This window comes from Triturus cristatus, chromosome 1_1, assembly GCF_964204655.1.
Source record: "Triturus cristatus chromosome 1_1, aTriCri1.1, whole genome shotgun sequence".
NCBI classification, from domain to species: Eukaryota; Metazoa; Chordata; class Amphibia; order Caudata; family Salamandridae; genus Triturus; species Triturus cristatus.
The window spans coordinates 405,331,976-405,344,734 of NC_140579.1; the positions used below are offsets into that span (position 1 = coordinate 405,331,976).

Sequence of the window (12,759 nt, forward strand, 5' to 3'; positions counted from 1 at the left end):
AAGCAACACTAATTGAATTTCAACTAAGGCAGGGCAAGGATCTTCTTCTGCTTGCCCACCCATGCTGTAGTTTACTTTGTGTTCTGTTCTACTACTCCTCCCACAGTCTCTCAGTCAAGTGACTTTCTATTTCTTTTTTCAAATGCTATTGCCAGTGTCTACTACTACCACCACAATAATGGCATCTTGTCCGTTAATTTGGGAAACCAACCATGCAGCCATCAGTGTGCCGAACTTCATCATCAATCACAGGTAAGATAAGTTTGGTGGGAGGTATGGATTAGGAGGAGAGACTGACAGTACTATTATGACAATTAAAAATAACTCAGTGAGGGGTACTGCATCTATCGGTTTGTGTGTTACAAAATCGGCAGATCTTTTAAATCAAACACTGGCTGTGGGCATGCAGCAGCACGGAAACAAAGTAACAAACCATGTAACTTAGATTGAATTCGAAAAACTGTAACCCACCACAAAACATTAACTTCGTATAAGTAAATAGTAAATAGTGTATAATTTAATATCCCTAACAAAAATAAACTATCCCACTCTGACCTAACCCACCCCCCTCCCTAACCCCAACCAATGTCCAAAACGAAACGAAAGTTGAAGAGTCCCAATGTCCGAAAGAATCCCCAACGCCCAAAAACCCACCCACCAACAAAAGGAATTAAAAAAGGGGCAAATGACGAGGTCCTCTATTGTCGGCGGGCCTTAAGGTGTTTGTCCACCAGGATCTTTACCCGCTCCTCCAGGTTCTCCTCTAAGCGGGCCATCCGGCGGAGCAGCTGGCGGCGAAATGCCCTGCAGTTACATGCAGGGTGGGGGGCAGCAGTGCTTGAAATCGAGGCACGGCGGCGGGTGGATGCCGGACCACGGCACCGTGAAAGTGGAGGCAGGGCCTGACTAGGGCCCGGGGCATTGGAGGAGGCTGCAGCTGCAGCCGCCTCCTCCTCCTCCTCCGCCTGAGCCACCAGCCGGCGATAATGTTCGCAGATGGCCTCCAGTTTCCGGCGCCGGGCCCTAGCGGCCAACTCCTTCCTTGATGGTTTAGTGGATGTGGAAGGAGTATCTATATCAAGAAAGAAAAAGAACATGTTGTAGCCAATACTCTTAGCAAAACAGAAACACTAAAATCATTCAACACATAGTGTCACAGTATCACTAGCAAGCACAGTTCATAACATTTGTGATTTGGTGGTAAGTATCTCTACTCCTACTTCCTTGGCCTCTAACATTTGTGGGAGTTTCCAACATTATAAATATAATCGTACTATGTACTCCGGTACACCAGTCGTGTTGTTCTTATCTGTAGTTTAGCCCAATTACATAACCTTGTTGTAGCCGGCATGCCAGCTCAGTCAGCTAAGCTTGCACCCAAGAGAAACAGATATGAGCCACATGATGCAGACTCACGTTAGTTTTATTTACTACTACTGTCTGCAGGTGGGGAAGCTCATATTTTTGTATGACGCCTTACGGTCGTTGGCACTGGCCATACTGTGTTACATGAGGGCAAATGGCATGCACAATTTCACTTGCACCCTGCCATGGGTACTACAAAAAGGCTGATAATTTATCTGATCCAATGATCATTGCTTATATTCATATTATAGATGCTAATACGATACGACATCAGGTCAGTAGCGGTCGGTGGTGGGAGTGCTGACGGGCGGTGAGTCGGTGACGTGGGAAGGTGCAGGGTGGGGATAGTAAACTATGGATTAAGGACAATCACAGGTAATTAAACAATACATTAAAAAAAAAAAAGGTTGCACGCACTGCATCGCATTCGGCAGTGCGCACATTGAAAATAATTTTATTTATTTTTATGTTGATTACCTGTATTTGGCCGTAATACACAGTTTACTCGCCAGTGCCACCCACCCGTCCCCTCCCCATGTCACCGCCCGCCAACAATCCCACCACCAACCGCTACTGCAGAGGGTACTTTGCTTTCATTGATTGTGTAACCAATAACCATAAACAACAGCTAGGCCACCCTTTGCAGGCTGGCTGCCCCAATCGAAAATACATTAATAATAATAGGTAGGGAGTGGTCCCCAGAGTGGGAGGAAGGGGCTTCCGCTTGATAATATATATATACATATATATGACGTGCTTGCAAACTACTGCAAGTGTACTGTATTCTGATAATACTACCTTTATTCCCCTAGGCTTTGCTACTGTCGCGCAGTTTCTTTTACATTTTCTTCAAAGTAAGAATCTCCAGTGACACTTTCCACCTATACTGTCTATTGATGATAGTATATCCAGGCATACACCCATTAAAGTAAACGTTTATCCTTCTTTTTTATATTTCTCATACTTAGTTGGTTTCACCAACAACCACCCATGCTTTCGCTCCTTCCTTGCTTGCCTTGGCTTTGAATTTGAACCAAACAACGCTGATTTTTGCTATCTAGCACTATCCACCCATACTGTGTCGCCCACCCAGGCAGGCATTCTTTCACCTTCCACCCATCCTTCAACAACCCATGCATCTGATCTGATTACTATCAGCCACCTATGCATGCTTCCAACAACATATCCTTCTCTGCCAGTCAGTCATATTATTTATCTCGTCCGTCCTTCCACCCTTAGTTCTTTCCCTCTTTGTTCAACACATCCATCAAGGTCATCTGATCTGAGTTTGTCTTCTCCATAAAACCTTCACAGCTGATTTTGGAGTCAAATAGAAGAGGCCATTGGTTACTCTACTCACGCTGCTAATGCTAAGTAAAGGGTGTCTTCTTCAACCGTTGTATAATAATAAGTCGCACAGTACAGTGAAATAGTGAACACACTTCCATCTAGTAGTAATGTCAAGAAGTAATGAATATAACTTACCGCCGCCGGCCACTGCTGCTAGATCCCCCCTGTCTCTCCTGCAGGTGCCGCCAGTTCGCCTGCCCCCTCCAGAATGGCCTCATCGCTGGCCCCAACGGCACTGGTGGATGGTAGTGTGCCTAGAAAAAAACATCACAAATTTTTAGATGCCTGGAAACCTCCCCCTATTTTAAGTGTTCACTTGGAACATTGAAAAAAAAGTTAATACAACATACATCAACACTAGACAGTAAGTACATTCAGTAGACAGACACTAGTGGTAGTGATATGGTTCCACTTCCTAGGGTCATTTAGTCCTACTCTACTCTTTTGAAAGTTAGCCTGAGCCATTTGTAACCCTTTTAGATTAATCATGTCGACTACTACTCTTTTGGCGCATATTTAATTATACCTGCCAGCTTATTGACATGTGCAGTAGATGCCTTTGAGGCCACTTGACTGTTGCGTACAAGTGAAGAGGTCGAAAAAAAAAAACACTTATTGAGTTTGTTTAGTTCATATTGCTTAGCCATCACATACATGTTACACTTTTTGCCATGACTGCAAAATGCTTGCATTCACCAGTATACTATCTAACGGCTAACTCGCAGCATTTTTCTCATATAATAGGCGGAAGATTCCCTTCTACAAACCAGAGATTTACAGAACATATTATGATGCAAGATGATGTAACCAATATTTCTACGTTCTGCGGTGAGGGGTCTTCCAGAATTCTAAAGATCTTGGCTCTTGTTCTTGTAGTCATGCACTTGTAAATGTTTACTGTTTTAATCTTAGGCTTTTTGCTGGCTTATTGACTATGGCTGTAGTAAATTAAATTTCATATTAACGATGTACAGAGTTTGATACTTGTTTCAAATAAACCTTACACATAGACTCTGTGGTATTTGGTGTGGTGGGGTGGGGTGGACTTACATAAGTGAGTGAGAAAAATGGTGTTATTATGTTCTGGGTTGTCTGTCTCAGTCATCATCAACATTGTGTATCTTCTTCGTGGGGGGGGGGTCGGGAGTGGGACCCTAATGTGAGACACTATAGCTAGTCGGTCAGGGGATCCTGGGTTCTTCAGACTAAGGTGTGATCAGTAAGGTCCAACCTCCCATCAGCAACATCTTATTTTGTTGTGCATAGTTCTGTATGTGGCTCGGCAGAATCACTAGACAAGAGTAGTATCATGTACTATCCGATCAAAAATACTAGTCAAATATCTGGTTGGCCATTTTCTTTGTGGTAATTGTCAAAGCCTCAACATTAAGAAGACTTGAAGAGGACAACCCAAAGGACAGGACACAGTGGCTAGAGCTATTGGTCAATCAGAGTTTTATTATTCCAAAGAAAACCTTCTATAAAGAGTGGGCAACTGTGCAAGCTTCGCTACAGACAGAGTAATATAATAGTAGTAGTAGTAGTAGTACAGAGAGTCATAGCAGAGGCAGTTAGAAGCAACTTAGTTAGAGGCAGGGATAAACAGAATTTGGAAACAGATAGTCAAGGTCAAAGAAGTAAGCTTTTGTAAAAAATAGAATTAGAAAGTGGAACCATAATTTATAGTTCGGAAAAAAAAGATGCAGTAAAAGTTAGGGAAATATAAATGTCAATATAACGACTGGAGGACTTACTGGGGCCAGCAGCAGGAGCCTCGGTAGAGGAGCGGTCCTCTGGTTCCCCCGCCGACTCCGACCCCGTCTTTTTGCCCCTGGGTGGTGCTGATGATCATGTAAAATATAATAAAGAAAGAGACAAACATTAAGGAGTGCTGTGAAAGAAATAATAATAAATCATTTGGAAAAATAAGTCAAACAACATTTTAGGAAACAACAATTGCAATAAAATTGACCTATCTAATCAGATGGATCGACTACTGGCTTCTTCCTGCATTCACGGATCGTCTACTTATTTATGAACACTCCAGTGTTCCATAATCATTCTGATTACAAATACTAACGAAGCCTAGTAAGTACCACCTGACCTACACCACCTATTCCAGACGTGCCAATTGTTCACTAAGTCTGCATTTCCATTTTTTTTCAGCCATCAAATGCATAGATGAGATGGAGGACACATGCATAAATTAGTGCATACATACATACAACAAATTGTGGGTTGGTTGCATGATTCTGATCTAGTTCTGCTACTGACTGACCATGCTAAGCCTACCACTCAATAAACAAAGTACAAAAGGTTCGACGGAGGACTGGGGTAAGCAGCACTCAGTGACAGAGGAGGCGTCACGCAGACCGCATAAAACAATTATTAACTAATACTAACAAACTAAACCTAGTATCCAATATCCATCCACCACTATTTCACAGTAGGACAATAGAAGGACTAGAGTCTCTCTAGCAAATCGCATTGCCTAACTTCAGTTCTGTAAAATAAACTCTTATATAATCAGCATCAGCACAAGCTAGCGCAAACTAAGTTGCAAACAAGTAAGAGTACCACGAGCACCTGGGTCCTTAAATCAAAGAATATTTTGCTTTTTGGAACTTAATTTACCAGCAATGCTTGGCACGCAGCAGTAATCTTGTTGTTCATCAAATTTAATATACACAATAAGTTACTCACCAAGCTCGACGACCTCGACACCTAGCAGGTCCAACAGGTCCTGCTCCCGGTCCAGGATGTCGGACCACCAGTGGGCTAGTTGATTGTGGGTGCGCCGGACCCCAGAGCACCGGAACACGGCCCGGCGCACCTTCGCCCACCGACGGTGCCGCTCCTGGGTAGCGTACCCGGTGCCGGGCCTGCCGCCTGCTGCCAAGGTCAAGGGGAGGTGGCGCTGGATGAAAAAAACAAGGGCAGCCACCTCCTCCTCCCCAAACAGTTGCCGGGCCTGCACCCCTGCAGGACGCATTCTGCCGCAAGGCAGGCGGCCCTTCTCTGCTCCTGCAGGTCCCTTGCCCTTGGCACTCGGTGTGCCCTTGGCCATGGTTCTGGGATGGGTGGGAGGCAGAAAAGAAAAGTTAGAAGGGGAAAAAAAAGTTAGGGGGAAGAAGATAGAAAGATAAAAGTAACAAAAACACAGTAAAAGTAGAAATAAAATGCAAAATATAAACTTAGGCAAAGAGTGAGATAGATAATAACTAAAAAAAGTCAGAAAAAATGTTTTAAAGACAAAGGATTGAACAGATAAAGGGAGGATACATAAGTAGGCCCAGAACCATAGCATAGAGTGAAAAACAAGATGGCCGCGCCCATTCGCGACGGCGTGGGTAAGTTCGCGCGATATTCATCGCGAACAAGTAAAATGCGCTCCCGAACACGTCAATGCACATCGCGAACACGCTATCCGCGACCCGGAACAGGAACAGGAAATAGGCATCGCGAGCGGGCGGGACAATTGAAAAACAAGATGGCCGCGCCCGTTGGCGACCGCATGGGTAAGATCGCGAGATATATCCCCCGAGCATGCAAACAGCTCCCCGAACACGCTCACCGCGCTCCCGAACAAGAAAAAGCCATCGCGAACGGGCGCACCAAGCAGCTACGCAAGCTCGCGAAGCTACGCGAAGGTCGCGTAGTGCAAGTACATCTTCGCGAAGCTTCGCGAAGCTTCGCGAAGCGCGGCTACGGGAACTACGCCCAGGGTTACACTTTACATACTGCCGTATTATCTGCTGGTCTTCAAGCTTCCATAAAAGTCAACACTCTGATTCACACCTGGAAAGTGGCGTTCATCGTGAAATGTTGGAATCTTTTACTCAGCGCTGCTGAGTGTTCCCAGCAAGAACATAAACACTCTGCTCATGTACTTAAATTACTTTACCATCACACACTAGTGCGGCTGCACCAGCAGTTAAAAAAATACTATGGTCTGCTTTCCGTACATAGGTGTCTCTAGCATGTTTTCTAATCTCCTTTATGGAGGACAGTATTGAAGACAGTTATGTATCACTGCCATACACCAAAGCGGTTGCTCTCGAAAGTTATCACAGAGTGACCAAAATTCCTTTTTTGAAAAGTTCCGGTGAACACACGTCAACATGCGTCCTTGGCTCGGGTTCTAAGGTTCTCAGAGTCCCTTGGCCATTACGGTGCTTATGCGTGTAACCTTGCGCTCCAATCAGCTGTCGAAACTGCACCTGTAGACGAAAATTATATGTGTAAAATAAAATGGCTCCTGCAAGTGGAAGCTCTGTTCTTTTTTTGACAGCTGAGCAGAGGTAATTGTTTGGGTGATGCAGATTTTGGTAAAATGGTGTCTATTTTTCATGGCATAATATACTCATATAATAACCCAGAACTCAGAGCGTCAGCAAACTATCTGGAGAGCGTATCTAAGGTGATTAATTAGATGCATTTTATATTGACTTTAAGTTGAGATAATACAGGAAAGACTGTGATGTGAATGGCTGAAGGAACCAGAATACCGCTGAGTCTCACTAGAAAACAACTCCAGAATACTAAAATTGATGTGGTGGGAAAGACTGCAAGTACCAGAATGCCTCTGGGTCTCACTGAAGAAAGTGTTTCAGAATGCGCAGAGAGTTGAAAGGGGTAACATGGTGATTGTTGAAAGGGTTAATATGTGGGACCTTAGCAGGGTTTCAGTTTTCAGAGGAAGTGTGTCTGAATTGCACAGTAGTTCCAGTGAAAGCTGCTGATGTCAGAGCTTTCAAACCAGTACTTGCGGCAGCCGAACAAACATTCTCCTAGACTCAGCGTGGCATAGGTAGGTTGTCTTGGGCCCCATTTCAAGCAGGGGATATTCTGGTCAAGGCTGTGCCACGAGGGACAAATAACATTGTTATAGGAGGCCATCAGGGTAGCTCAGTGGACTGTGTGCCTGATTGCAAGTCGGAGCTAAGTGGCTGCGACTGACACAGTCGGGTCCAGCCAGCTGTTTCCCAGCACTGCACAGTCAATGAATGTATTTATTGTATAGTTAAATCCATTACAAGTGTATCAGTGTGTTCAAAGGTTAATATGGGCAAGTGATAACATCAGCATACGCAAAGATTGTCCTCTATAGCTCATAAAAATTGGCGATTTCTTAAATGATAAATAATTTAATCTTATTGCTTTATTAACCTTCCTGCTTCCTAAAATTTGCTTGAAAATGCACCATTTTCACACACTTTTTTTCAAAATTAGGATGTTCGTGCACGCTTGCTCGCCGCAGTGCAATACGACAATTTTACGCCCACCACTTTCAAATGTCACCAGCCGCCCCTGTGCTACGCAGAGCACATTCTTAAATCACTTTTGAGGGGATAGGCATAGCACATTTCCAAATCACTTTTAAAAGTGCTACACATAACACATTCCTAAATCACTTTTAAAAGTGCTACACATAGCACATTCATAAATCACTTTTATGGCGCTACACTTTGCACATTTCCACATAACCTTTAAGTTGCTAGGCATAGAACATTCCTAAATCACTTTTAAGGTGCTACACATTGCACATTCCTAAGTCACTTTTAAGGTGCTACGCAGAGCCCATTCCCAAATCACTTTTGAGGTGCTACACAATGAACATGCCTAAATCACTTTTGAGGTGCTAGGCATAGCACATTCCTAAATCACTTTTAAAAGTGCTACACATAGCACATTCCTAAATCACGTTTAAAAAGTGCTATACTTTGCACATTCCTAAATCACTTTCAAAAGTGCTACACATAGCACATTCCTAAATCACTTTTGTGTTGCTACGCAGAGCACATTCCTAAATCACTTTTAAAAGTGCTACACATTGCATATTCCTAAATCACTTTTAAAAGTGCTACTCATAGCACATTCTTAAATCATTTTTATGGTGCTACACTTTGCACATTCCTAACTCACTTTTGAGGTGCTACGCAGAGCACATTCCTAAATCACTTTAAAGGTGCTACACAATGAACATTCCTAAATCACTTTGCGTTGCTACGCAGAGCACATTCCTAAATCAATTTTAAAAGTGCTACACATAGCACATTCCTAAATCACTTTCGTGCTGCTATGCATTCACATTTCTAATTCACTTTAAGGTTGCTACATACAGCACATTCCTAAATCACTTTGAAAGTGCTAGGCATTACACATTTCGAAATCACTTTTAAGGTTCTACACAATGCACATTCCTAAGTGACCTTTAGGGTGCTTGGCGGAACACATTCCAAAATTAGTTTTAAGGTGCTACCCAGAGCACACTCCTAACTCACTTTTGTGTTGCTCCACACAACACATTCCAAAATCACTTTTAAGGTGTTACACAGAGCACATTTCTAAATCACTTTCAAAGTGCGGTGCATTGTACATTCCCAAATCACTTGCTACACATTGCACATACTTAAATCACTTTTAAAGTGCAACAGATCATAAATTCATAAATTATTTTTAAGTAGCTATGCATAACACATTCCTAAATCACATTTAAAGTGCTATGCATTGCACATTCCTATATCACTTTTAGGTTGCAATGCAGAACACATTTCTAAATCACTTTTAAGGTTCTACATAATGCTCATTCCTAAATCACTTTTAGATTGCTATACATAACACATTCCTAAATCACTTTTAACGAGCTACTTAATGCACATTCCTAAGTCACTTTTAGGTTGCAAAGCACAGCACTTTCCTAAATCACTTTTAAAGGGCTATGCATAACACATTCCTAAATCACATTTAAAGTACTATGCATTGCACATTCCTATATCACTTTTAAGGTTCTATATAATGCTCATTCCTAAATCTCTTTTAGATTGCAATGCATAACACATTCCTAAATCACTTTTAAGGTGCTACACAGTGCACATTTAGGTTGCAAAGCACAGCACTTTCCTAAATCACTTTAAAAGTGCTATGTATTACATATTTCCAAATCACTTTTAAGCTTCTACATAATTCTCATTCCTAAATCACTTTTAAGGTGCTACGCAGAACACATTCCGAAATCAGTTTTGTAGTACTACGCAGAACATATTCCTAAATTACTTTTAAGGTGCTACACATTGCACATTCCTAAGTCACTTTAAAGGTGCTACGCAGAGGACATTCCTAAATCATTTTTGAGGTGTTACGCATAACACATTCCTAAATCACTTTTAGGGTGCTACACAATGAAAATCCCTAAATCACTTTTGTGTTGCTACACAGAGCACATTCCTAAATCACTTTTAAGGTGTTACACATTCACACTCCTAAGTCACTTTTAAGTTGCTATGTATAGCACATTCCTAAATCACTTTTAAAGTACTGTGCATTGTGCATTCCTAAATTACTTTTAAGGTTCTACAAAATGCACACTCCTAAGTCATAGAAAATTAAGTTTCACGGCCGCCTCTGAATCACCTAAACTCACTAATCCACAGTATATAACAGCCAAACCCTTACTTTGGCAATCCTCCAAGATGGACCTGCAAATTGATCTCTTGTAGTCAATAGTCTTGTGTTTGGCGGACTTGAAAGGAAAAATGGACCATATCAAAAATTTGATCCATATTTCCCAAACAAATTGCTCATGCTCATGTACGGCCATCGTGGATCAGTGGGCAAACCTTCTTGCGGTCCTGACCACCTTAGCAGATTCAAACCGGGTCACAAGGGGCCCCTTCGGGCCACCCCCACAATTGACTCCCATCAAACTTAAATTAAATACTGAACTTATCAATAATCAAGTTAACTTACCTGAAGACCCATCTGCAAGATTAACCAAAACATTACGTCTGCCATCACCCATTGTCTCAAGTTCAGCACCCCCGACAGGGCCCATAACTGCTGCACTTTGCCCTCCAACTAGCTGCCAAATAGCAGAAGAACCCGATGGCGCTCCAGATATTAAGCAGAAGGAAGGCTCGCTCTCTAGGAAAGCAAAGAAAAAACTGAGGAAATCACAAAAAAGGGCCAAAACCAAAAATCGAGCGGCAACCCTCCTTACTCGTACATATACAACTGAGTCAGACACTGGTCCTGTTAAGCTCTATCCAATTTTTACAGTAAAGACACCGGGAAAGAAGGACAGGGCAATGACATAAAACTACTCACGACTCAGCAAATGATCATCAATTAAGAGTTTAGCGGATGATTCCGCCCGAAGGCCAATCTCCCCCAATGCCCCCTCCACCTCCCTTCCTGACAAGGAGAAGGTGGCAGTCCATACAATAACAACTCAGTCTAAGCCCATAGAAGGACCAGATGTGAGGACTAGCCCCTGGGCTGACACCGCTGTCTACAATCTCAGGAACACAGGCGGAGGCTGGCCCGCAAGTACTGTCCTGCGCTGCATATAGCCCCAATATGCAGCATCAACAGGTGCCAAAATATCCTCCTGGACCAACGGCATATAGATCCCCTCCAACATATCAATCTTCTCTAGTACTTGACAATCAAGTCAAACCTGGAAATTCAACTAGCAGCAGCCGGTCGAATCTGGAAGTGGTGGAGGTAGTACACCAAGATACCACGCCAAAGGCAACTATGATACTTTGAACAGAGGCAACATTCTGTGCTTATTCACTCATATATCATCATTGGAGCACATGAGTTGGGTAGATGTTGCCTGGGTTAAATTCCAAAGCCTGCCCAGGGACTCTCACAATGAATCAACAGTGGTTGGGCTATACCAGCAGTCACACCAGAAGGCAATGCTGCGTGAAGCCAATCAACTGGCGGATTGGGGCACTGAGAATAAGCACTTACCTCAAGACAGATACCCTCATGTTTTAGTAATCAAACCCTTAAATTCATCAACCTATTCCAACTTAAAATGTCTTCTAGCAAACAGGACACCAACAACCAACTCAGACATCAGGCCCAGTGTGGCCAACACTCGGCTCAACGGCATTCCTAAGCCCCTCAGAGGTAATACAGACTACACATTGAATGAGCAAAATAATCACCTAACGATTATCTCTTGGAACGTGGCTGGCCTTCAGAAACTGATTAAGATAGAATCTGCCCTAGAGTACCTTTAAAGCAGCGACATAATTTGCCTCCTGGAGACATGGGCAACATCTACTACAACTCTCTCTGGGTACTTTGACATCCATGTCCTGGCTTCAAGACGCAATATTTTTGGGCGGCCAATGGGCGGCCTCTCCGTCTACATCAAGCACCCTGAAGGTTGGAAGTCATTACACTCGTACCCCTCCCACCTGGAATTCAAGTACTACTTATCAATGGACTAAAAAGCCATCATAAACCGCTCCGATTGCTATTACTCAACTGCTATGTCAATCCAGTTCTGCACCAGAGAAACCAAGCACTCAATGACCAGGCAGCCATCATTGAAGATCTTCTCATCAAATATTCTTATCACAATCCACTTATAGTTGGGGATTTTAATAACAGATTGCTTGGCAAGACAGGAAAGGATAACAAACAACTTAAAGAGGTCGCCGTACCACAAGCTTTATTTGACTCCTCCTCCACATTATCCGCTCACAACCTTAAGAAAGCAAAGGATCAGACATGGGTCTCGCTCACAACATATAGGAACATCTCCACAATTGACTATTTATTAGTCGGCAGTACACTAGCCTTACACCTGAATGACTTCGATATTGATAACCTAGTAGAGAGCGATCATAGGCCCCTTAGAGCATCCTTTAGTCTTTCCACTGCTGTGTACTGCAAGTATACACCTGTGAGCGAACCCACGGGGGAAGAATGCAATAAAGTCCTCCGCAGGATAAAATGGACCATTAATCTTGGCACAAAATTGTCCACATGGACAACTAAAAATGAACAATTAAAAACCTCATTCGGCCCGCAGGCCCTGCTAGATTACTGGCCCACCCTCCTCATGCACTTTCATCTGGCGCTGGGTGGAAATCGGACACTCGTCAAAAGCGGGGGCCAAATGAGCCAAATCGGTTCCTGAATAAGGAAACGCTGGAAAGTAAATGGAAGCTTCAAAAGACCCCAAACGCAAAACAAAGAAACATGCATGGGAGCGACATACTAAACGAATAGAGGACACCT

General features: G+C 43.1%; 1 long non-coding RNA gene across 1 annotated transcript in view; it reads right to left on the bottom strand.

Moving 5' to 3' along the window:
- Window positions 1-6,813: 6,813 nt before the first annotated feature.
- LOC146870321 (uncharacterized) overlaps window positions 6,814-12,759 on the bottom strand; it is a 151,919-nt gene continuing 145,973 nt past the window's right edge. The window contains exon 6 of the long non-coding RNA XR_014959375.1: window positions 6,814-6,935. This is a non-coding gene — a long non-coding RNA (uncharacterized LOC146870321). The remainder of the gene's footprint in view (window positions 6,936-12,759) is intronic.